This window comes from Garra rufa, unplaced genomic scaffold (genome assembly GCF_049309525.1).
Source record: "Garra rufa unplaced genomic scaffold, GarRuf1.0 hap1_unplaced_002, whole genome shotgun sequence".
Taxonomy (NCBI): Eukaryota; Metazoa; Chordata; class Actinopteri; order Cypriniformes; family Cyprinidae; genus Garra; species Garra rufa.
The window spans coordinates 6,959,166-6,982,903 of NW_027394277.1; the positions used below are offsets into that span (position 1 = coordinate 6,959,166).

At 41.6% G+C, this 23,738-nt stretch overlaps 1 protein-coding gene and 25 non-coding genes across 26 annotated transcripts in view; all 26 read right to left on the bottom strand.

The window, feature by feature from the left end:
• The window catches only part of LOC141305341 (uncharacterized), a 587,365-nt gene that overhangs the window by 255,834 nt on the left and 307,793 nt on the right, over window positions 1-23,738 (bottom strand). The gene's annotated exons all lie outside the window — the stretch shown is intronic.
• Window positions 7,069-7,187, bottom strand: LOC141307470 (5S ribosomal RNA). The gene has a single exon (XR_012346423.1). It is a non-coding gene; the product is annotated as a 5S ribosomal RNA (ribosomal RNA).
• On the bottom strand, window positions 7,272-7,390 carry LOC141305474 (5S ribosomal RNA). The gene has a single exon (XR_012344438.1). It is a non-coding gene; the product is annotated as a 5S ribosomal RNA (ribosomal RNA).
• On the bottom strand, window positions 8,144-8,262 carry LOC141305705 (5S ribosomal RNA). The gene has a single exon (XR_012344668.1). It is a non-coding gene; the product is annotated as a 5S ribosomal RNA (ribosomal RNA).
• LOC141307398 (5S ribosomal RNA) lies at window positions 9,016-9,134 on the bottom strand. Its single transcript, XR_012346351.1, has one exon. It is a non-coding gene; the product is annotated as a 5S ribosomal RNA (ribosomal RNA).
• On the bottom strand, window positions 9,887-10,005 carry LOC141307471 (5S ribosomal RNA). The gene has a single exon (XR_012346424.1). It is a non-coding gene; the product is annotated as a 5S ribosomal RNA (ribosomal RNA).
• LOC141305706 (5S ribosomal RNA) lies at window positions 10,759-10,877 on the bottom strand. Its single transcript, XR_012344669.1, has one exon. It is a non-coding gene; the product is annotated as a 5S ribosomal RNA (ribosomal RNA).
• Window positions 11,631-11,749, bottom strand: LOC141307217 (5S ribosomal RNA). Its single transcript, XR_012346172.1, has one exon. It is a non-coding gene; the product is annotated as a 5S ribosomal RNA (ribosomal RNA).
• On the bottom strand, window positions 11,834-11,952 carry LOC141305707 (5S ribosomal RNA). Its single transcript, XR_012344670.1, has one exon. It is a non-coding gene; the product is annotated as a 5S ribosomal RNA (ribosomal RNA).
• Window positions 12,706-12,824, bottom strand: LOC141305708 (5S ribosomal RNA). Its single transcript, XR_012344672.1, has one exon. It is a non-coding gene; the product is annotated as a 5S ribosomal RNA (ribosomal RNA).
• LOC141305709 (5S ribosomal RNA) lies at window positions 13,577-13,695 on the bottom strand. Its single transcript, XR_012344673.1, has one exon. It is a non-coding gene; the product is annotated as a 5S ribosomal RNA (ribosomal RNA).
• LOC141306557 (5S ribosomal RNA) lies at window positions 13,780-13,898 on the bottom strand. Its single transcript, XR_012345515.1, has one exon. It is a non-coding gene; the product is annotated as a 5S ribosomal RNA (ribosomal RNA).
• LOC141305711 (5S ribosomal RNA) lies at window positions 14,652-14,770 on the bottom strand. The gene has a single exon (XR_012344675.1). It is a non-coding gene; the product is annotated as a 5S ribosomal RNA (ribosomal RNA).
• LOC141305712 (5S ribosomal RNA) lies at window positions 15,524-15,642 on the bottom strand. The gene has a single exon (XR_012344676.1). It is a non-coding gene; the product is annotated as a 5S ribosomal RNA (ribosomal RNA).
• LOC141307098 (5S ribosomal RNA) lies at window positions 16,396-16,514 on the bottom strand. Its single transcript, XR_012346053.1, has one exon. It is a non-coding gene; the product is annotated as a 5S ribosomal RNA (ribosomal RNA).
• Window positions 16,599-16,717, bottom strand: LOC141305714 (5S ribosomal RNA). The gene has a single exon (XR_012344677.1). It is a non-coding gene; the product is annotated as a 5S ribosomal RNA (ribosomal RNA).
• On the bottom strand, window positions 17,471-17,589 carry LOC141305715 (5S ribosomal RNA). Its single transcript, XR_012344678.1, has one exon. It is a non-coding gene; the product is annotated as a 5S ribosomal RNA (ribosomal RNA).
• LOC141306838 (5S ribosomal RNA) lies at window positions 18,342-18,460 on the bottom strand. The gene has a single exon (XR_012345795.1). It is a non-coding gene; the product is annotated as a 5S ribosomal RNA (ribosomal RNA).
• LOC141305716 (5S ribosomal RNA) lies at window positions 18,545-18,663 on the bottom strand. The gene has a single exon (XR_012344679.1). It is a non-coding gene; the product is annotated as a 5S ribosomal RNA (ribosomal RNA).
• trnat-agu (transfer RNA threonine (anticodon AGU)) lies at window positions 19,364-19,437 on the bottom strand. The gene has a single exon. It is a non-coding gene; the product is annotated as a tRNA-Thr (tRNA).
• Window positions 19,698-19,787, bottom strand: trnar-ucu (transfer RNA arginine (anticodon UCU)). The gene is given in 2 exon segments: window positions 19,698-19,733; window positions 19,751-19,787. It is a non-coding gene; the product is annotated as a tRNA-Arg (tRNA).
• trnat-ugu (transfer RNA threonine (anticodon UGU)) lies at window positions 19,983-20,056 on the bottom strand. Its single transcript has one exon. It is a non-coding gene; the product is annotated as a tRNA-Thr (tRNA).
• Window positions 20,461-20,536, bottom strand: trnat-cgu (transfer RNA threonine (anticodon CGU)). Its single transcript has one exon. It is a non-coding gene; the product is annotated as a tRNA-Thr (tRNA).
• On the bottom strand, window positions 20,977-21,050 carry trnai-aau (transfer RNA isoleucine (anticodon AAU)). The gene has a single exon. It is a non-coding gene; the product is annotated as a tRNA-Ile (tRNA).
• trnar-ucu (transfer RNA arginine (anticodon UCU)) lies at window positions 21,313-21,402 on the bottom strand. The gene is given in 2 exon segments: window positions 21,313-21,348; window positions 21,366-21,402. It is a non-coding gene; the product is annotated as a tRNA-Arg (tRNA).
• trnat-ugu (transfer RNA threonine (anticodon UGU)) lies at window positions 21,598-21,671 on the bottom strand. Its single transcript has one exon. It is a non-coding gene; the product is annotated as a tRNA-Thr (tRNA).

Genomic DNA, 23,738 nt, shown 5'->3' on the forward strand with positions numbered 1-23,738 from the left:
AATCGGCCTTATCGGCCGAGTTACAAGACTAAAATGGGGTCAGATTTAACTGTGAGAGATGACTAGTGGTTAAAAGAATGAGACATAAAAGAAGATTGGTTTAAATAGATTTGGTTTATTTACAAGGTTCACATGAAAGACTTTAAAACAACACGATAAAATGAGGTAAACGCTGTTAAAAGAATACAGTTCATTTGTCCATACCCTAAAAACAGTCCAAGAATCCCAGTGTGTTGATAAGTCCAATGTGAGTGTCCACCGGTGTATATACAATCCACAGAAAGTGTAATCCAAAGTTTGCAGGTGGTGAATGGAAAGGTGAGCTCTAAAATTAGCAACTCCTCAATCCAACAGTTTGGTGACTGTCCTTTGTTTGTCATGCTGCTCTCTTATACAGTTGTACTTCCTGCTTCCTGTCATGTGTCTAGTCACATGGCAGGCCAACCATCCATTTTTTAAAGACACACACTCACTTAAAATGTTAAGAGTAATAAAATGGCCTAAAAAATATGTAAAACACTTAAAACTCTATAATACATTTAAATGATTGTAATAAATAGAGCGGTAAAACACGTCTTTCTAAAAGCCAGCATATTATATAAATAGTGAAGAAAAGGCAAAAGCTTACAGCACCTGGTATTCCCAGGCGGTCTCCCATCCAAGTACTAAGCAGGCCCGACGCTGCTTAGCTTCCGAGATCAGACGAGATCGGGCGCTCTCTTTTTTTTTTTTTTTTTTTTTTTTTTTTATCTTTTTTTTATTTTCAATTCACAAATTTTCAATTACAGTTTTCCATCACATTCACACTCACTCAACACAATTTGTTACATTCATATGAGTCATCTTTCAATTGACATCCATTATTTTGCACAAAAAAAGGAAAATACAGATACATAAATGAAATATACAAGAGATATGTCTACTACCCTTCTGAAATCAAATGATTGCTTCCTACCAATTAAAGCAGATTTTCCCACCCACATCTTGATATATGAACTTATTTGTGTCTATAAAAAATTCTTTTGCCTTTTTCTCTCCAAACTTACAAATCAACTCCACATCTCTTTGTGTTATTAACTTAAATATATCTTTAACTTTCATCGTCCTACCCTCAAAATGTGCATAGTTCCTTCTTAGAACCACTGCTAGTCTAGCATGACTTAAAAGAAAATTAATTAGACAGATATCCCTTTTTTTCCTTTTCCCAACAATTCCAAACAAAAATATTTTCCCCCATTCCTCCTCTGACTTCACTTGCACACCCCAGTTTTCTATTAATATACTTTTAAGAAAATCAAAGAAACCAACCAAAGCTTCACATCTCAGAAAATAATGTAAAAAACTCTCATGGCCATTATCACACACATCACACATCACATTGACATCATTGTTTATTTTATTTAACACCACATTCGTGTAAATTCTATTATGTCTTATCAGAAAGTCATTGTTCTCACAATCAATACTGTTGTATTTTATATTTAGGTTTGACCAGATTTTTTTCACATCCAGATCCTCAAACACTTTCTTCCACACTTTTTCTGCCGCTGGTTCTTTTATAACATCACTGATTAATCTCCTGTATACATTCTTTACACTCATATTCTTAATTTTGTACTTTTCACCATTATCATGCACATACATCTCTGGCATACATTGCTCTTCTTTAGAGACACATTCACTTTTAATCACCTTAGTCCATTGCAAGGGTATACTTGTTTTAATTTTGTCATATATTGTATTCACTTTCTCTCTATTCTCCATTCCATCTAAATCACACACAGAATCATAAATGCAGTTATCTCTAAGAAATCCTGGAATAACTTCGTACATTATATCCTTTACTTGTTTTATGCCCCCTTCTATAAATTTATGTTCATACAATGTTTTATTTTTATACTTAATTTTTTCATTCAGAAATAGTGGCAGATTTTTAATCACATTTATATCTTCACACTCATACTCTAATTTGGGTAGGAAATGCCTCCATGCCTCTAAAACCTCCCGATATATTTCTGGTATTCCTCCCGTCATTGATTGCTTGAAGCCCATGTACCAACCATTATCTCCTATTCCTCCCACGTCATCAACATACTTTCTTAAGAACTCCTTCCATCCATAATCCCATCTCCCTCCCGTATATTTTATTACCGTTTTTATTCTCATTGCGGCTCTTTTTGTTTCTAAGTCCATCAAGTTTAAACCCCCTTCCCATCTCTTACCCACCAATGTTTTCTGTGCAATTTTCACCCCTTTGCCGCCCCATATAAAATCACCTACAATTTTATTCAATTCATTCAACACCCACCCTGGCATTTCCATTACACTCATCACATACACACATACTGACAATAACAGGCTATTTACCACTATTACTTTCCCATTTAATTTCAATTTTCTCCCTTTCCATGCTGCACATACTGTTCTTATTTTGTTAATCACCCCGGTCCAAGTCACATCTCTTGCCTCTTTGCTTTGCACCCCTAAATATACCCCTAATACTTTCACATATCTTTCCTCCACTCTTAACCCTACCTCTACTCTCTCTACCTCCCCTATATACATTAGTTCTGATTTCTCCATATTTATTTTTGCCCCTGATGCCTTCCCATACCTCTTCACTATCTCTAAAACTCTTTTTACACTGTTTCCTTCTCTCACTGTGATTGTAGTATCATCTGCATATTGGTTTATAGTACACATCCCTCCATATGGCAACTCAATGCCCACTACTCTTTTATCTCTCTTAATTAAAGTAGCTAGAGGCTCTACTGAAATGGCATACAATAATGCAGACAGGGGACATCCCTGTCTTACTGATCTTCCTACATCGAACTTGTCTGTTAGCACTCCATTTATTTTTATGCAACTTTTTGCTTTTTCATATAGTCTTCTTATCCATCCTATCACTTTCACCCCAAATCCAAACTTCTCTAATACCCTAAATAAATATTTGTGTTCCACTCTATCAAAAGCTTTATTCCAATCAATCCCTAATACTATCCCTCCCTTCTCATCTCGTTTCATATGCTCCATAACATCCCTAACGGTCCCTATCGTGTCCGCTATATCCCTGCCTGGTATACTGTAACTCTGTGTTGGTTGAACTATACTTCCTATCACTCTTTTCACTCTATTCGCTAAAACTTTAGTCAGTATTTTATAATCCACATTTAATAGACTGATTGGTCTATAGTTCTCCATATCTAATCTATTTCCCTTCTTATACACTAAAGCTATCACTCCCTCCACCATTCTATCTTGCACTACTCCTGTTCTTTCTATCCCCTTAAAAACTTCAACTAGAATTGGTGCTACCCCTTCCTTATATGTTTTATACCATTCAATACCGATCCCATCACTCCCCGGACTTTTTCCATTTTTCAACCCCCCTATTGCCTCTTTCACCTCCTCTTCCTCTATATCCTTATCACACCATTCCCTATCTTCCTCACTTAGAATATTCCCTACACTTTCTAATACTTCCTCTATGATTTTCTCATCTGCTCCTCCCCTCTTGTATAAATCTTCATAGAATTCTTGCACTCTCTCCAAAATCTCTACGTAGTCTTTTGTTGTTTTGCCTTCCTTTGTATTTATTTCGTTTATATATGTTTTACTTTGTCTCCTTTTCTCTAGCCCTAAGAAATACCCTGTACATTTCTCACCTTCTAATGCATATTTTGCCCTACTTCTTAGAATTGCTCCTCTACATTTCTCCCTCTCAAATTTCTCCAGTGCTATCTTAGCCTCTATATATTTTTCCATACTATATCCTTCTTCATCTTCAGCCTTGTTTAATTCTTCCCTCAATCTTTCTTTCAGCAACTCTTCTTCCTTCTTCATCTTTTCCCATCTTTTCTTACTATATTTTATACTGATGAACTTAATCTGGTCTTTCATTTTCTCCCATCTTTCCCCTATTCTGTCATCTAATCCTCCCTCTCTTTTATACTCATCTATCTTCTCATTTTCTCTATTTATTAGATCCTTCATCTGTATCTCATATTCTTCCTCTCCAATGTATCCTGCATTCAATATCCACATCCCTCCTCCTACCTCCTCACTCCCTATCTTAATTCTGAACCTAACACCATCATGATCACTTAAACTATTTCCTTGATGCCTTGTCCCATCTATGTATCTAATGATTTCCTCCTTAACTAACACTAAATCTATTCTACTCTGTTTTAATATACCTTCTTTTAATTGCCTCCTAGTAAATTCTCTTTTTTCTGGATTTTCATACCTCCACACATCTATTAACCCCTTCTCTCTCATTATCTCCATCAACATTCCCCTAGATTTCTCCCATCTAAATTTTACGCCCTTGCCCACATCTAATCTGCTACATTTTATATTAAAATCCCCCACTACAATACATTTCCCCACAACTAATTCTTTTAATTCTTCCAATATTTCCCTCCTATCTACTTCTATATTCGGAACGTATATATTTATTAATCTAAAATCTATATCTCTATATGTAAATTCAACTACCAAGATCCTTCCCCTCTGATCTTTATATACCTCCCTTATACCTTTGACACTATCTTTTTTAAAAAGTACTGCCACACCTCTTGCATTTTTTGCTCCATTATTATAATAAATATCCCCTCTCCACTCCTCTCTCATCTCTCTCACTTTATCCTCTTCCCAATTTGTCTCCTGTATACAAATTATATCACTCCTATATGTAAATAATAACTCTTTCATCTTGCTTTTATTCCTTAACCCATTTATATTTATTGAAGTTACAGTGGCCATGAGAGTAGCTAAAGAAAACTAAATAAAATTGAAAAACAAAACCACATATAATTAAATAAGGCATCAAATACCTGCCCGTGGTTCCTTGATCTGTTCACTCTGTTCTCCGTCCGTCTCAGACTTCCTCTTTGCACTGAGTCTTTTAATCTTTGCTTTCAGTCCATCTTTTTGTCCCCCATTCCTATTTTCTTCACCTTTACTTTCTTTCAGTTCCTGTTCCATCTCTTTCTTTTCATCCTCTTTACCTTTTCCTTTCACTTTACTTTCACCTTTGTCTTCCTCGCTCTGTTCCGACTGTTCCATCTCCTCCTCCTCGCCATCCTTTTCACCCTTGCTCCCAATTCTGTCTCGCCGCTCCATTTTGCTTCTTTTTTCACCAGCCTCAGCTCCATCTTTACCTCCCCCGCTCACAACACCAGCCACTTCCACCTCTTGTTCCTCTGTCAGATCACTGTACCTCCTTTCATCATCTTCTTGTCCAACTACTCGCTCTCTCTCTAATCGCATCCATTCTTCACAATCTCTTGCATAATGTCCTCCTCCACCACATTTGAAGCACTTTAATTCAGGGCACTCTCTGAATATGTGCCCTGGCTTGATACAAAGTCTGCAAACACGTACTTGTCTATCATGGATGACGCGAAAATATTCGGTGCCTCTCAGAGTCTCAAACTTTGTGGAGTATGGAAGTGAACATACCTGTTCCGTAAAACGAACCTTTAAGAACCGGGTTCCATCAGCTATATCCGTTCCAGGCCATAACCGACGTTTTATTGGTGAGAGTGGTCGTACTCCCCACTCTTGTAGTTTGAAGAGTATCTTCTCATCCTCTAAGTATACTGGCAAGTTTATAAAAGACACCACCATGTCATTATTCATAACTTCCCTTGCATGCACCATCACTCCTTGTACTCTCACGCCATCCATTAGTTTATGCTTTGCCTCTTCATCCTTCATTGTGAGTTCATACATCCTTTCACCTCTCACTCTGCAGCCGATCACCTCTCCACACTCCTTCTTTACTCCCCTCAGCAAATCCATCATGGAAATCTTTTCTGTTCCCTCCACTTCCACCTCCAATGTCAGGTCTTTGCTATATTTTCCTTTTGTTCCTCCTTGCACTCCTTGGTTGTTTTCTTCTCTTTCTCTCTGCAGATCTCCTGTGACTTTGTTTGTTTTCTGCTGCTTTTGAATCACTACTTGGTTGTCTTTTCCACTTCTTTGATCGTCCTCTTCATTCTTCCCATTGCTACCTTTTATCATTGTTGTTTGCACTGTTTCTTTGTCTGCAGCCATGATGTGCATCTGCAGCATGCTTCAACCAGGAAGAGTCCAAAAAGTCCCCCACACAGCCTAAGCTGTTGGGGGAAGTGATCAGGGTTAACTCTGACTTTCCAACAACGAATTCCCAAAGTCCAAAATCAAAAAGAAAATTAAGTATTTCAGAAAAGAGATTGTCAAACAAATGGATTCAGAGAGTATCTCTGCACTGCAAACCTAGCACTACCTGCTGGCTCTCTAGCGCCCTCAGGGTGGTATGGCCGTAAGCGAGGGCTGCTCCAAAAAGTGGGCTATTTAAAGATCAGCCTCCGTAAAAGCCAGCATATTATATAAATAGTGAAGAAAAGGCAAAAGCTTACAGCACCTGGTTTTCCAGGCGGTCTCCCATCCAAGTGTAACAATCGGCCTTATCGGCCGAGTTACAAGACTAAAATGGGGTCAGATTTAACTGTGAGAGATGACTAGTGGTTAAAAGAATGAGACATAAAAGAAGATTGGTTTAAATAGATTTGGTTTATTTACAAGGTTCACATGAAAGACTTTAAAACAACACGATAAAATGAGGTAAACGCTGTTAAAAGAATACAGTTCATTTGTCCATACCCTAAAAACAGTCCAAGAATCCCAGTGTGTTGATAAGTCCAATGTGAGTGTCCACCGGTGTATATACAATCCACAGAAAGTGTAATCCAAAGTTTGCAGGTGGTGAATGGAAAGGTGAGCTCTAAAATTAGCAACTCCTCAATCCAACAGTTTGGTGACTGTCCTTTGTTTGTCATGCTGCTCTCTTATACAGTTGTACTTCCTGCTTCCTGTCATGTGTCTAGTCACATGGCAGGCCAACCATCCATTTTTTAAAGACACACACTCACTTAAAATGTTAAGAGTAATAAAATGGCCTAAAAAATATGTAAAACACTTAAAACTCTATAATACATTTAAATGATTGTAATAAATAGAGCGGTAAAACACGTCTTTCTAAAAGCCAGCATATTATATAAATAGTGAAGAAAAGGCAAAAGATTACAGCACCTGGTATTCCCAGGCGGTCTCCCATCCAAGTACTAAGCAGGCCCGACGCTGCTTAGCTTCCGAGATCAGACGAGATCGGGCGCTCTCAGCGCGGTATGGCCGTAAGTGAGGGCTGCTCCAAAAAGTGAGCTATTTAAAGATCAGCCTCCGTAAAAGCCAGCATATTATATAAATAGTGAAGAAAAGGCAAAAGCTTACAGCACCTGGTATTCCCAGGCGGTCTCCCATCCAAGTACTAAACAGGCCCGACGCTGCTTAGCTTCCGAGATCAGACGAGATCGGGCGCTCTCAGCGCGGTATGGCCGTAAGCGAGGGTTGCTCCAAAAAGTGGGCCATTTAAAGATCAGCCTCCGTAAAAGCCAGCATATTATATAAATAGTGAAGAAAAGGCAAAAGCTTACAGCACCTGGTATTCCCAGGCGGTCTCCCATCCAAGTGTAACAATCGGCCTTATCGGCCGAGTTACAAGACTAAAATGGGGTCAGATTTAACTGTGAGAGATGACTAGTGGTTAAAAGAATGAGACATAAAAGAAGATTGGTTTAAATAGATTTGGTTTATTTACAAGGTTCACATAAAAGACTTTAAAACAACACGATAAAATGAGGTAAACGCTGTTAAAAGAATACAGTTCATTTGTCCATACCCTAAAAACAGTCCAAGAATCCCAGTGTGTTGATAAGTCCAATGTGAGTGTCCACCGGTGTATATACAATCCACAGAAAGTGTAATCCAAAGTTTGCAGGTGGTGAATGGAAAGGTGAGCTCTAAAATTAGCAACTCCTCAATCCAACAGTTTGGTGACTGTCCTTTGTTTGTCATGCTGCTCTCTTATACAGTTGTACTTCCTGCTTCCTGTCATGTGTCTAGTCACATGGCAGGCCAACCATCCATTTTTTAAAGACACACACTCACTTAAAATGTTAAGAGTAATAAAATGGCCTAAAAAACATGTAAAACACTTAAAACTCTATAATACATTTAAATGATTGTAATAAATAGAGCGGTAAAACACGTCTTTCTAAAAGCCAGCATATTATATAAATAGTGAAGAAAAGGCAAAAGCTTACAGCACCTGGTATTCCCAGGCGGTCTCCCATCCAAGTACTAAGCAGGCCCGACGCTGCTTAGCTTCCGAGATCAGACGAGATCGGGCGCTCTCAGCGCGGTATGGCCGTAAGCGAGGGCTGCTCCAAAAAGTTGGCCATTTAAAGATCAGCCTCCGTAAAAGCCAGCATATTATATAAATAGTGAAGAAAAGGCAAAAGCTTACAGCACCTGGTATTCCCAGGCGGTCTCCCATCCAAGTGTAACAATCGGCCTTATCAGCCGAGTTACAAGACTAAAATGGGGTCAGATTTAACTGTGAGAGATGACTAGTGGTTAAAAGAATGAGACATAAAAGAAGATTGGTTTAAATAGATTTGGTTTATTTACAAGGTTCACATAAAAGACTTTAAAACAACACGATAAAACGAGGTAAACGCTGTTAAAAGAATACAGTTCATTTGTCCATACCCTAAAAACAGTCCAAGAATCCCAGTGTGTTGATAAGTCCAATGTGAGTGTCCACCGGTGTATATACAATCCACAGAAAGTGTAATCCAAAGTTTGTAGGTGGTGAATGGAAAGGTGAGCTCTAAAATTAGCAACTCCTCAATCCAACAGTTTGGTGACTGTCCTTTGTTTGTCATGCTGCTCTCTTATACAGTTGTACTTCCTGCTTTCTGTCATGTGTCTAGTCACATGGCAGGCCAACCATCCATTTTTTAAAGACACACACTCACTTAAAATGTTAAGAGTAATAAAATGGCCTAAAAAACATGTAAAACACTTAAAACTCTATAATACATTTAAATGATTGTAATAAATAGAGCGGTAAAACACGTCTTTCTAAAAGCCAGCATATTATATAAATAGTGAAGAAAAGGCAAAAGCTTACAGCACCTGGTATTCCCAGGCGGTCTCCCATCCAAGTACTAAGCAGGCCCGACGCTGCTTAGCTTCCGAGATCAGACGAGATCTGGCGCTCTCAGCGCGGTATGGCCGTAAGCGAGGGCTGCTCCAAAAAGTGGGCTATTTAAAGATCAGCCTCCGTAAAAGCCAGCATATTATATAAATAGTGAAGAAAAGGCAAAAGCTTACAGCACCTGGTTTTCCAGGCGGTCTCCCATCCAAGTGTAACAATCGGCCTTATCGGCCGAGTTACAAGACTAAAATGGGGTCAGATTTAACTGTGAGAGATGACTAGTGGTTAAAAGAATGAGACATAAAAGAAGATTGGTTTAAATAGATTTGGTTTATTTACAAGGTTCACATGAAAGACTTTAAAACAACACGATAAAATGAGGTAAACGCTGTTAAAAGAATACAGTTCATTTGTCCATACCCTAAAAACAGTCCAAGAATCCCAGTGTGTTGATAAGTCCAATGTGAGTGTCCACCGGTGTATATACAATCCACAGAAAGTGTAATCCAAAGTTTGCAGGTGGTGAATGGAAAGGTGAGCTCTAAAATTAGCAACTCCTCAATCCAACAGTTTGGTGACTGTCCTTTGTTTGTCATGCTGCTCTCTTATACAGTTGTACTTCCTGCTTCCTGTCATGTGTCTAGTCACATGGCAGGCCAACCATCCATTTTTTAAAGACACACACTCACTTAAAATGTTAAGAGTAATAAAATGGCCTAAAAAATATGTAAAACACTTAAAACTCTATAATACATTTAAATGATTGTAATAAATAGAGCGGTAAAACACGTCTTTCTAAAAGCCAGCATATTATATAAATAGTGAAGAAAAGGCAAAAGATTACAGCACCTGGTATTCCCAGGCGGTCTCCCATCCAAGTACTAAGCAGGCCCGACGCTGCTTAGCTTCCGAGATCAGACGAGATCGGGCGCTCTCAGCGCGGTATGGCCGTAAGTGAGGGCTGCTCCAAAAAGTGGGCTATTTAAAGATCAGCCTCCGTAAAAGCCAGCATATTACATAAATAGTGAAGAAAAGGCAAAAGCTTACAGCACCTGGTATTCCCAGGCGGTCTCCCATCCAAGTGTAACAATCGGCCTTATCGGCCGAGTTACAAGACTAAAATGGGGTCAGATTTAACTGTGAGAGATGACTAGTGGTTAAAAGAATGAGACATAAAAGAAGATTGGTTTAAATAGATTTGGTTTATTTACAAGGTTCACATAAAAGACTTTAAAACAACACGATAAAATGAGGTAAACGCTGTTAAAAGAATACAGTTTATTTGTCCATACCCTAAAAACAGTCCAAGAATCCCAGTGTGTTGATAAGTCCAATGTGAGTGTCCACCGGTGTATATACAATCCACAGAAAGTGTAATCCAAAGTTTGCAGGTGGTGAATGGAAAGGTGAGCTCTAAAATTAGCAACTCCTCAATCCAACAGTTTGGTGACTGTCCTTTGTTCGTCATGCTGCTCTCTTATACAGTTGTACTTCCTGCTTCCTATCATGTGTCTAGTCACATGGCAGGCCAACCATCCATTTTTTAAAGACACACACTCACTTAAAATGTTAAGAGTAATAAAATGGCCTAAAAAACATGTAAAACACTTAAAACTCTATAATACATTTAAATGATTGTAATAAATAGAGCGGTAAAACACGTCTTTCTAAAAGCCAGCATTTTAAATAAGTAGTGAAGAAAAGGCAAAAGCTTACAGCACCTGGTATTCCCAGGCGGTCTCCCATCCAAGTACTAAGCAGGCCCGACGCTGCTTAGCTTCCGAGATCAGACGAGATCGGGCGCTCTCAGCGCGGTATGGCCGTAAGCCAGGGCTGCTCCAAAAAGTGGGCTATTTAAAGATCAGCCTCCGTAAAAGCCAGCATATTATATAAATAGTGAAGAAAAGGCAAAAGCTTACAGCACCTGGTATTCCCAGGCGGTCTCCCATCCAAGTGTAACAATCGGCCTTATCGGCCGAGTTACAAGACTAAAATGGGGTCAGATTTAACTGTGAGAGATGACTAGTGGTTAAAAGAATGAGACATAAAAGAAGATTGGTTTAAATAGATTTGGTTTATTTACAAGGTTCACATAAAAGACTTTAAAACAACACGATAAAACGAGGTAAACGCTGTTAAAAGAATACAGTTCATTTGTCCATACCCTAAAAACAGTCCAAGAATCCCAGTGTGTTGATAAGTCCAATGTGAGTGTCCACCGGTGTATATACAATCCACAGAAAGTGTAATCCAAAGTTTGCAGGTGGTGAATGGAAAGGTGAGCTCTAAAATTAGCAACTCCTCAATCCAACAGTTTGGTGACTGTCCTTTGTTTGTCATGCTGCTCTCTTATACAGTTGTACTTCCTGCTTCCTGTCATGTGTCTAGTCACATGGCAGGCCAACCATCCATTTTTTAAAGACACACACTCACTTAAAATGTTAAGAGTAATAAAAGGGCCTAAAAAACATGTAAAACACTTAAAACTCTATAATACATTTAAATGATTGTAATAAATAGAGCGGTAAAACACGTCTTTCTAAAAGCCAGCATATTATATAAATAGTGAAGAAAAGGCAAAAGCTTACAGCACCTGGTATTCCCAGGCGGTCTCCCACCCAAGTACTAAGCGGGCCCGACGCTGCTTAGCTTCCGAGATCAGACGAGATCGGGCGCTCTCAGCACGGTATGGCCGTAAGCGAGGGCTGCTCCAAAAAGTGGGCTATTTAAAGATCAGCCTCCGTAAAAGCCAGCATATTATATAAATAGTGAAGAAAAGGCAAAAGCTTACAGCACCTGGTATTCCCAGGCGGTCTCCCATCCAAGTACTAAGCAGGCCCGACGCTGCTTAGCTTCCGAGATCAGACGAGATCGGGCGCTCTCAGCGCGGTATGGCCGTAAGCGAGGGCTGCTCCAAAAAGTTGGCCATTTAAAGATCAGCCTCCGTAAAAGCCAGCATATTATATAAATAGTGAAGAAAAGGCAAAAGCTTACAGCACCTGGTATTCCCAGGCGGTCTCCCATCCAAGTGTAACAATCGGCCTTATCAGCCGAGTTACAAGACTAAAATGGGGTCAGATTTAACTGTGAGAGATGACTAGTGGTTAAAAGAATGAGACATAAAAGAAGATTGGTTTAAATAGATTTGGTTTATTTACAAGGTTCACATAAAAGACTTTAAAACAACACGATAAAACGAGGTAAACGCTGTTAAAAGAATACAGTTCATTTGTCCATACCCTAAAAACAGTCCAAGAATCCCAGTGTGTTGATAAGTCCAATGTGAGTGTCCACCGGTGTATATACAATCCACAGAAAGTGTAATCCAAAGTTTGTAGGTGGTGAATGGAAAGGTGAGCTCTAAAATTAGCAACTCCTCAATCCAACAGTTTGGTGACTGTCCTTTGTTTGTCATGCTGCTCTCTTATACAGTTGTACTTCCTGCTTTCTGTCATGTGTCTAGTCACATGGCAGGCCAACCATCCATTTTTTAAAGACACACACTCACTTAAAATGTTAAGAGTAATAAAATGGCCTAAAAAACATGTAAAACACTTAAAACTCTATAATACATTTAAATGATTGTAATAAATAGAGCGGTAAAACACGTCTTTCTAAAAGCCAGCATATTATATAAATAGTGAAGAAAAGGCAAAAGCTTACAGCACCTGGTATTCCCAGGCGGTCTCCCATCCAAGTACTAAGCAGGCCCGACGCTGCTTAGCTTCCGAGATCAGACGAGATCGGGCGCTCTCAGCGCGGTATGGCCGTAAGCGAGGGCTGCTCCAAAAAGTGGGCTATTTAAAGATCAGCCTCCGTAAAAGCCAGCATATTATATAAATAGTGAAGAAAAGGCAAAAGCTTACAGCACCTGGTTTTCCAGGCGGTCTCCCATCCAAGTGTAACAATCGGCCTTATCGGCCGAGTTACAAGACTAAAATGGGGTCAGATTTAACTGTGAGAGATGACTAGTGGTTAAAAGAATGAGACATAAAAGAAGATTGGTTTAAATAGATTTGGTTTATTTACAAGGTTCACATAAAAGACTTTAAAACAACACGATAAAATGAGGTAAACGCTGTTAAAAGAATACAGTTTATTTGTCCATACCCTAAAAACAGTCCAAGAATCCCAGTGTGTTGATAAGTCCAATGTGAGTTTCCACCGGTGTATATACAATCCACAGAAAGTGTAATCCAAAGTTTGCAGGTGGTGAATGGAAAGGTGAGCTCTAAAATTAGCAACTCCTCAATCCAACAGTTTGGTGACTGTCCTTTGTTTGTCATGCTGCTCTCTTATACAGTTGTACTTCCTGCTTCCTATCATGTGTCTAGTCACATGGCAGGCCAACCATCCATTTTTTAAAGACACACACTCACTTAAAATGTTAAGAGTAATAAAATGGCCTAAAAAACATGTAAAACACTTAAAACTCTATAATACATTTAAATGATTGTAATAAATAGAGCGGTAAAACACGTCTTTCTAAAAGCCAGCATTTTAAATAAGTAGTGAAGAAAAGGCAAAAGCTTACAGCACCTGGTATTCCCAGGCGGTCTCCCATCCAAGTACTAAGCAGGCCCGACGCTGCTTAGCTTCCGAGATCAGACGAGATCGGGCGCTCTCAGCGCGGTATGGCCGTAAGCCAGGGCTGCTCCAAAAAGTGGGCTATTTAAAGATCAGCCTCCGTAAAAGCCAGCATATTATATAAATAGTGAAGAAAAGGCAAAAGCTTACAGCACCTGGTATTCCCAGGCGGTCTCCCATCCAAGTACTAAACAGGCCCGACGCTGCTTAGCTTCCGAGATCAGACGAGATCGGGCGCTCTCAGCGCGGTATGGCCGCAAGCGAGGATTGCTCCAAAAAGTGGGCCATTTAAAGATCAGCCTCCGTAAAAGCCAGCATATTATATAAATAGTGAAGAAAAGGCAAAAGCTTACAGCACCTGGTATTCCCAGGCGGTCTCCCATCCAAGTGTAACAATCGGCCTTATCGGCCGAGTTACAAGACTAAAATGGGGTCAGATTTAACTGTGAGAGATGACTAGTGGTTAAAAGAATGAGACATAAAAGAAGATTGGTTTAAATAGATTTGGTTTATTTACAAGGTTCACATAAAAGACTTTAAAACAACACGATAAAACGAGGTAAACGCTGTTAAAAGAATACAGTTCATTTGTCCATACCCTAAAAACAGTCCAAGAATCCCAGTGTGTTGATAAGTCCAATGTGAGTGTCCACCGGTGTATATACAATCCACAGAAAGTGTAATCCAAAGTTTGCAGGTGGTGAATGGAAAGGTGAGCTCTAAAATTAGCAACTCCTCAATCCAACAGTTTGGTGACTGTCCTTTGTTTGTCATGCTGCTCTCTTATACAGTTGTACTTCCTGCTTTCTGTCATGTGTCTAGTCACATGGCAGGCCAACCATCCATTTTTTAAAGACACACACTCACTTAAAATGTTAAGAGTAATAAAATGGCCTAAAAAACATGTAAAACACTTAAAACTCTATAATACATTTAAATGATTGTAATAAATAGAGCGGTAAAACACGTCTTTCTAAAAGCCAGCATATTATATAAATAGTGAAGAAAAGGCAAAAGCTTACAGCACCTGGTATTCCCAGGCGGTCTCCCATCCAAGTACTAAGCAGGCCCGACGCTGCTTAGCTTCCGAGATCAGACGAGATCGGGCGCTCTCAGCGCGGTATGGCCGTAAGCGAGGGCTGCTCCAAAAAGTGGGCTATTTAAAGATCAGCCTCCGTAAAAGCCAGCATATTATATAAATAGTGAAGAAAAGGCAAAAGCTTACAGCACCTGGTATTCCCAGGCGGTCTCCCATCCAAGTGTAACAATCGGCCTTATCGGCCGAGTTACAAGACTAAAATGGGGTCAGATTTAACTGTGAGAGATGACTAGTGGTTAAAAGAATGAGACATAAAAGAAGATTGGTTTAAATAGATTTGGTTTATTTACAAGGTTCACATAAAAGACTTTAAAACAACACGATAAAATGAGGTAAACGCTGTTAAAAGAATACAGTTCATTTGTCCATACCCTAAAAACAGTCCAAGAATCCCAGTGTGTTGATAAGTCCAATGTGAGTGTCCACCGGTGTATATACAATCCACAGAAAGTGTAATCCAAAGTTTGCAGGTGGTGAATGGAAAGGTGAGCTCTAAAATTAGCAACTCCTCAATCCAACAGTTTGGTGACTGTCCTTTGTTTGTCATGCTGCTCTCTTATACAGTTGTACTTCCTGCTTCCTGTCATGTGTCTAGTCACATGGCAGGCCAACCATCCATTTTTTTAAGACACACACTCACTTAAAATGTTAAGAGTAATAAAATGGCCTAAAAAACATGTAAAACACTTAAAACTCTATAATACATTTAAATGATTGTAATAAATAGAGCGGTAAAACACGTCTTTCTAAAAGCCAGCATATTATATAAATAGTGAAGAAAAGGCAAAAGCTTACAGCACCTGGTATTCCCAGGCGGTCTCCCATCCAAGTACTAAGCAGGCCCGACGCTGCTTAGCTTCCGAGATCAGACGAGATCGGGCGCTCTCAGCGCGGTATGGCCGTAAGCGAGGGCTGCTCCAAAAAGTGGGCTATTTAAAGATCAGCCTCCGTAAAAGCCAGCATATTATATAAATAGTGAAGAAAAGGCAAAAGCTTACAGCACCTGGTATTCCCAGGCGGTCTCCCATCCAAGTGTAACAATCGGCCTTATCGGCCGAGTTACAAGACTAAAATGGGGTCAGATTTAACTGTGAGAGATGACTAGTGGTTAAAAGAATGAGACATAAAAGAAGATTGGTTTAAATAGATTTGGTTTATTTACAAGGTTCACATAAAAGACTTTAAAACAACACGATAAAACGAGGTAAACGCTGTTAAAAGAATACAGTTCATTTGTCCATACCCTAAAAACAGTCCAAGAATCCCAGTGTGTTGATAAGTCCAATGTGAGTGTCCACCGGTGTATATACAATCCACAGAAAGTGTAATCCAAAGTTTGCAGGTGGTGAATGGAAAGGTGAGCTCTAAAATTAGCAACTCCTCAATCCAACAGTTTGGTGACTGTCCTTTGTTTGTCATGCTGCTCTCTTATACAGTTGTACTTCCTGCTTCCTGTCATGTGTCTAGTCACATGGCAGGCCAACCATCCATTTTTTAAAGACACACACTCACTTAAAATGTTAAGAGTAATAAAAGGGCCTAAAAAACATGTAAAACTCTTAAAACTCTATAATACATTTAAATGATTGTAATAAATAGAGCGGTAAAACACGTCTTTCTAAAAGCCAGCATATTATATAAATAGTGAAGAAAAGGCAAAAGCTTACAGCACCTGGTATTCCCAGGCGGTCTCCCACCCAAGTACTAAGCAGGCCCGACGCTGCTTAGCTTCCGAGATCAGACGAGATCGGGCGCTCTCAGCACGGTATGGCCGTAAGCGAGGGCTGCTCCAAAAAGTGGGCTATTTAAAGATCAGCCTCCGTAAAAGCCAGCATATTATATAAATAGTGAAGAAAAGGCAAAAGCTTACAGCACCTGGTATTCCCAGGCGGTCTCCCATCCAAGTACTAAGCAGGCCCGACGCTGCTTAGCTTCCGAGATCAGACGAGATCGGGCGCTCTCAGCGCGGTATGGCCGTAAGCGAGGGCTGCTCCAAAAAGTTGGCCATTTAAAGATCAGCCTCCGTAAAAGCCAGCATATTATATAAATAGTGAAGAAAAGGCAAAAGCTTACAGCACCTGGTATTCCCAGGCGGTCTCCCATCCAAGTGTAACAATCGGCCTTATCAGCCGAGTTACAAGACTAAAATGGGGTCAGATTTAACTGTGAGAGATGACTAGTGGTTAAAAGAATGAGACATAAAAGAAGATTGGTTTAAATAGATTTGGTTTATTTACAAGGTTCACATAAAAGACTTTAAAACAACACGATAAAACGAGGTAAACGCTGTTAAAAGAATACAGTTCATTTGTCCATACCCTAAAAACAGTCCAAGAATCCCAGTGTGTTGATAAGTCCAATGTGAGTGTCCACCGGTGTATATACAATCCACAGAAAGTGTAATCCAAAGTTTGTAGGTGGTGAATGGAAAGGTGAGCTCTAAAATTAGCAACTCCTCAATCCAACAGTTTGGTGACTGTCCTTTGTTTGTCATGCTGCTCTCTTATACAGTTGTACTTCCTGCTTTCTGTCATGTGTCTAGTCACATGGCAGGCCAACCATCCATTTTTTAAAGACACACACTCACTTAAAATGTTAAGAGTAATAAAATGGCCTAAAAAACATGTAAAACACTTAAAACTCTATAATACATTTAAATGATTGTAATAAATAGAGCGGTAAAACACGTCTTTCTAAAAGCCAGCATATTATATAAATAGTGAAGAAAAGGCAAAAGCTTACAGCACCTGGTATTCCCAGGCGGTCTCCCATCCAAGTACTAAGCAGGCCCGACGCTGCTTAGCTTCCGAGATCAGACGAGATCGGGCGCTCTCAGCGCGGTATGGCCGTAAGCGAGGGCTGCTCCAAAAAGTGGGCTATTTAAAGATCAGCCTCTGTAAAAGCCAGCATATTATATAAATAGTGAAGAAAAGGCAAAAGCTTACAGCACCTGGTTTTCCAGGCGGTCTCCCATCCAAGTGTAACAATCGGCCTTATCGGCCGAGTTACAAGACTAAAATGGGGTCAGATTTAACTGTGAGAGATGACTAGTGGTTAAAAGAATGAGACATAAAAGAAGATTGGTTTAAATAGATTTGGTTTATTTACAAGGTTCACATAAAAGACTTTAAAACAACACGATAAAATGAGGTAAACGCTGTTAAAAGAATACAGTTTATTTGTCCATACCCTAAAAACAGTCCAAGAATCCCAGTGTGTTGATAAGTCCAATGTGAGTGTCCACCGGTGTATATACAATCCACAGAAAGTGTAATCCAAAGTTTGCAGGTGGTGAATGGAAAGGTGAGCTCTAAAATTAGCAACTCCTCAATCCAACAGTTTGGTGACTGTCCTTTGTTTGTCATGCTGCTCTCTTATACAGTTGTACTTCCTGCTTCCTATCATGTGTCTAGTCACATGGCAGGCCAACCATCCATTTTTTAAAGACACACACTCACTTAAAATGTTAAGAGTAATAAAATGGCCTAAAAAACATGTAAAACACTTAAAACTCTATAATACATTTAAATGATTGTAATAAATAGAGCGGTAAAACACATCTTTCTAAAAGCCAGCATTTTAAATAAGTAGTGAAGAAAAGGCAAAAGCTTACAGCACCTGGTATTCCCAGGCGGTCTCCCATCCAAGTACTAAGCAGGCCCGACGCTGCTTAGCTTCCGAGATCAGACGAGATCGGGCGCTCTCAGCACGGTATGGCCGTAAGCAAGGGCTGCTCCAAAAAGTGGGCTATTTAAAGATCAGCCTCCGTAAAAGCCAGCATATTATATAAATAGTGAAGAAAAGGCAAAAGCTTACAGCACCTGGTATTCCCAGGCGGTCTCCCATCCAAGTACTAAGCAGGCCCGACGCTGCTTAGCTTCCGAGATCAGACGAGATCGGGCGCTCTCAGCGCGGTATGGCCGTAAGCGAGGGCTGCTCCAAAAAGTTGGCCATTTAAAGATCAGCCTCCGTAAAAGCCAGCATATTATATAAATAGTGAAGAAAAGGCAAAAGCTTACAGCACCTGGTATTCCCAGGCGGTCTCCCATCCAAGTGTAACAATCGGCCTTATCGGCCGAGTTACAAGACTAAAATGGGGTCAGATTTAACTGTGAGAGATGACTAGTGGTTAAAAGAATGAGACATAAAAGAAGATTGGTTTAAATAGATTTGGTTTATTTACAAGGTTCACATAAAAGACTTTAAAACAACACGATAAAACGAGGTAAACGCTGTTAAAAGAATACAGTTCATTTGTCCATACCCTAAAAACAGTCCAAGAATCCCAGTGTGTTGATAAGTCCAATGTGAGTGTCCACCGGTGTATATACAATCCACAGAAAGTGTAATCCAAAGTTTGCAGGTGGTGAATGGAAAGGTGAGCTCTAAAATTAGCAACTCCTCAATCCAACAGTTTGGTGACTGTCCTTTGTTTGTCATGCTGCTCTCTTATACAGTTGTACTTCCTGCTTCCTGTCATGTGTCTAGTCACATGGCAGGCCAACCATCCATTTTTTAAAGACACACACTCACTTAAAATGCATAATTGCAGTGTCGTTTGAAAGGCAGAGGCACTGTAAGGGCCTCAGGTCCAAGGGAGAGCAAAAAGATCCAAGCTGCCGTCTACAAGGCACCGCTGGGATTTGAACCCAGGATCTCCTGTTTACTAGACAGGCGCTTTAACCAACTAAGCCACGGCGCCACCCCGCATGTTAGGTGTGGGGAGGGTGGCTCAGAGGATGCATGAATCAACAATATGAACTTCCTGCTGCCTCCACTTGATGCGAGACAGTGATTGCCATACCTCACTGAATTGGCTCTTGGGCATGTTTTGCTACCTTTTAAATATGATTGCCTTTTTTTTTTAAATCAATGTACGCTGAGAACAGGAGGCCTCAAAATGGTTTCTGCTGTCCGAGGGCAACACTGCGCAGTATGGGCTAAACAAAATGACAAAAAGCACGACTCTGGTGGGACTCGAACCCACAACCTTTGAATGGCCTCATCTGGCAGTCTAGAAGTCCAATGCGCTATCCATTGCGCCACAGAGCCCGTTTGTATGCCAGTTTGGGCCACTGGGGCCTTTACTTACAGATTTGTGCCCGTCCAGCTAGGCCAAGAGGCACGCTGTGTGGGCAGAAAGACAGATCCTCAGGTCTTTGCACAATTGAGGCACGGTTCAAAAACACAGAGTGTTGTCAAGGTCTCCCATGCAACAGCGAGGCCAGAGACAGCCACCAGAGGGAAAGGCACCGCTGGGATTCGAACCCAGGATCTCCTGTTTACAAGACAGGCGCTTTGACCAGCTAAGCCACGGCGCCACCTTGGTGGTGAAAGTTAGCTTGAATTATATTATTCAAAAGCAGGTGCGAGGGTAATGTTGCAGGAGAAACTGCCCGCTGTCCTCAAGCTCCTCTGTGTCCCCTTTCGCCATCCGTTTTTTGGTAAAGCACGAGCTCGGCTGTATTGTGGCGTGCAACCAAAGGCATCGCTGGGATTCAAACGCAGGATCTCCTGTTTACTAGACTAGCCTGGCCGCACAATCGCCCTCCGGGAGGGCGACTCAGACGATCCAGGCTCCCAGAGAAGCGGCCAGGGGTTGGCTGACCGTGCGCTGGACAGCTTTAAGGCGTTTGCCAACAACTGAGTCGGGGCGGTTTGCAAAATTAATCACTCGCTATCCCTGTTTGCGGGTCGCTTTCGAAAAAGCTTGCGCTTGCTCGACTGGAACGCTGCTGGGATTTGAACCCAGGATCTCCTGTTTACGAGACAGGAGCTTTAACCAACTAAGCCACGGCGCCACCCCGCATGTTAGGTGTGGGGAGGGTGGCTCAGAGAATGCATGAATCAACAATATGAACTTCCTGCTGCCTCCACTTGATGCGAGACAGTGATTGCCATACCTCACTGAATTGGCTCTTGGGCATGTTTTGCTACCTTTTAAATATGATTGCCTTTTTTTTTTTAAATCAACGTACGCTGAGAACAGGAGGCCTCAAAACGGTTTCTGCTGTCCGAGGGCAATGCTGCGCAGAACGGTCTTACCAAAATGCCAAAAAGCACGACTCTGGTGGTACTCAAACCCACAACCTCATCTGGGAGTCTAGAAATCCAATGCACCACAGAGCCTGTAGGTATGCTGGGCTGGGCTTGTCCGGCTCTGTCAAGTGGCAAGCTGTGTGGGCGGAAAGACAGGTCTGTGCACAATTGAGGGACGCTTGCTGGACTGGAGCGCCACCGAAGGCACAGCTGGGATTCGAACCCAGGATCTCCTGTTTATTAGACAGGCGCTTTGACCAACTAAGCCACGGCGCCACCCCACATGCTAGTTGTGGTGATGGCGGCTCAGAGGATGCATGAATCAACACTTCGAACGTCCTGCTGCCTCCACTTGATGCAAGACAGTGATTTCCATACCTCATTGAATTGGTTCTTGGGCATGTTTTGCTACCTTTTAAATATGATTGACAGTTTTTTTTTTAAATCAATGTACGCTGAGAACAGGAGGCCTCAAAATGGTTTCTGCTGTCCGAGGGCAACACTGCGCAGTATGGGCTAAACAAAATGACAAAAAGCGCGACTCTGGTGGGACTCGAACCCACAACCTTTGAATGGCCTCATCTGGCAGTCTAGAAGTCCAATGCGCTATCCATTGCGCCACAGAGCCCGTTTGTATGCCAGTTTGGGCCACTGGGGCCTTTACTTACAGATTTGTGCCCGTCCAGCTAGGCCAAGTGGCACGCTGTGTGGGCAGAAAGACAGATCCTCAGGTCTTTGCACAATTGAGGCACGGTTCAAAAACACAGAGTGTTGTCAAGGTCTCCCATGCAACAGCGAGGCCAGAGACAGCCACCAGAGGAAAAGGCACCGCTGGGATTCGAACCCAGGATCTCCTGTTTACAAGACAGGCGCTTTGACCAGCTAAGCCACGGTGCCTCCTTGGTGGGGAAAGTTAGCCTGAATTCTATTCTTCAAAAGCAGGTGCGAGGGTAATGTTGCAGGAGAAACTGCCCGCTGTCCTCAAGCTCCTCTGTGTCCCCTTTCGCCATCCGTTTTTTGGTAAAGCACGAGCTCGGCTGTATTGTGGCGTGCAACCAAAGGCATCGCTGGGATTCAAACGCAGGATCTCCTGTTTACTAGACTAGCCTGGCCGCACAATCGCCCTCCGGGAGGGCGACTCAGACGATCCAGGCTTCCAGAGAAGAGGCCAGGCGTTGGCTGACCGGGCGCCGGGCGCGCTTGCTGGACTGGAAAACCGCCCAAGGCACCGCTGGGATTTGAACCCAGGATCTCCTGTTTACAAGACAGGCGCTTTGACCAGCCACGGCGCCTCCTTGGTGGGACCCGTTAGTCTACGATGCTATCCTTCAAAAGCACGTGAGAGGGTAGTGTTGCAAGGGAAGCTGCCCGCTGTCCTCGAGCTTCTATGTGTCTCCATTCGCCGTCTGTTTTTTGGTAAAGCACGACGTTGGCTGTATTGTGGTGCGCAACCAGAGGCATTGCTGGGATTCGAACCCAGGCTGACCTTCCAGGTCTGTGGCCGTCCAACAGTAAGAGAGCGCGTTCTCTCTCTGCAGGAAGGACAGGCCCTCGGGTCTCTGAACAATTGCAGTACCCAGTGTTGTTTGAAAGGCAGAGGCACTGTAAGGGCCTCAGGTCCAAGGGAGGGAAAAAAGATCCAAGCTTCCATTTGCAAGGCACCACTGGGATTCGAAACCAGGATCTCCGGTATACTAGACAGGCGCTTTAACCAACTAAGCCACGGCGCCAACCCGCATGTTAATCGTGGGGATGGCGGCTTAGACGATGCATGAATCAACACTTCGGACGTCCTGCTTCCTCCACTTGATGCAAGACAGTGATTGCCATACCTCACTGAATTGGTTCTTGGGCATGTTTTGCTACCTTTTAAATATGATTGACTTTTTTTTAAAAACAATTTACGCTGAGAACAGGAGGCCTCCAAATGGTTTCTGCTGTCAGATTGTAACACTGCGCATGATGGGCTTAAGAAAATGGCAAAAATCACAACTCAAGCTCCTCTGTGTCCCCATTCGCTGCCCGTTTTTTGGTAAAGCATGACGTCGGCTGTATTGTGGCGCGCAACCAAAGGCATCGCTGGGATTCGAGCGCAGGATCTCCTGTTTACGAGACAGGCACTTTAACCAACTAAGCCATGGCGTCAAATCAAAAGCAAGGGTGTCGGGAGGGTGACTCAGATGGTCAAAACATCCAGAGGCGGGAAAGGTGCTGGTAAGCTTAAAAGAGAGGCGCTGCGTTCGAAACCGCATACTTCCATACTATATAGTGGGTAAAAAGCAGTAGGCAAAAAAGTATGTTTGAATGTTCAGTATTCATAAAAGAGTAGGCGAGAATTAGTTGGCGAGTGGACTAATTCTCACAAGATTCGGACGAACGTATACTTAAAGTGCGTTCGAATATGCCTACTTACCTACTATATAGTAGGGAAAAAGAGTACGTGAAGAAAGAAGTACCTTCGAAACCTCAGTATTCATAAAAGAGTAGGCGAGAAATCCCCGGATGTCCTACTGCTTCAGCCCAGATTCTGAAGTGTTCATCTAATGCACACTTTTCAATCCCAGGAGGCCACAGGAGGCCAAAACGCGACCAGGGTGCAAACCGAAACACGGTTCACTGTATTAAAATCATATTTGTTGAGCTACTGTATCGTAAACTGTTGATTTGCATAAGGTGCCAAGACGTTAGACAGTAATGCATATATATATATTTCTGATCTCGCTGTAAAACACGTTTTATTACGTATAGCTACCATAGACATCTTAAATATGATTACTAAATGTTTAACAACGGACAGGAATATGTTCTGAGAGAATTAAATGAGCACATCACAACACAAAACAGACATCTAAATGAGTGATGGACATTATGTGAGTTAATGTAGAGTTCACTGTTGTCAACACTCCTTTAGATTAATGTTATGTAAATAAACACATGTACATATAGTAACTAAACATGAGTTAT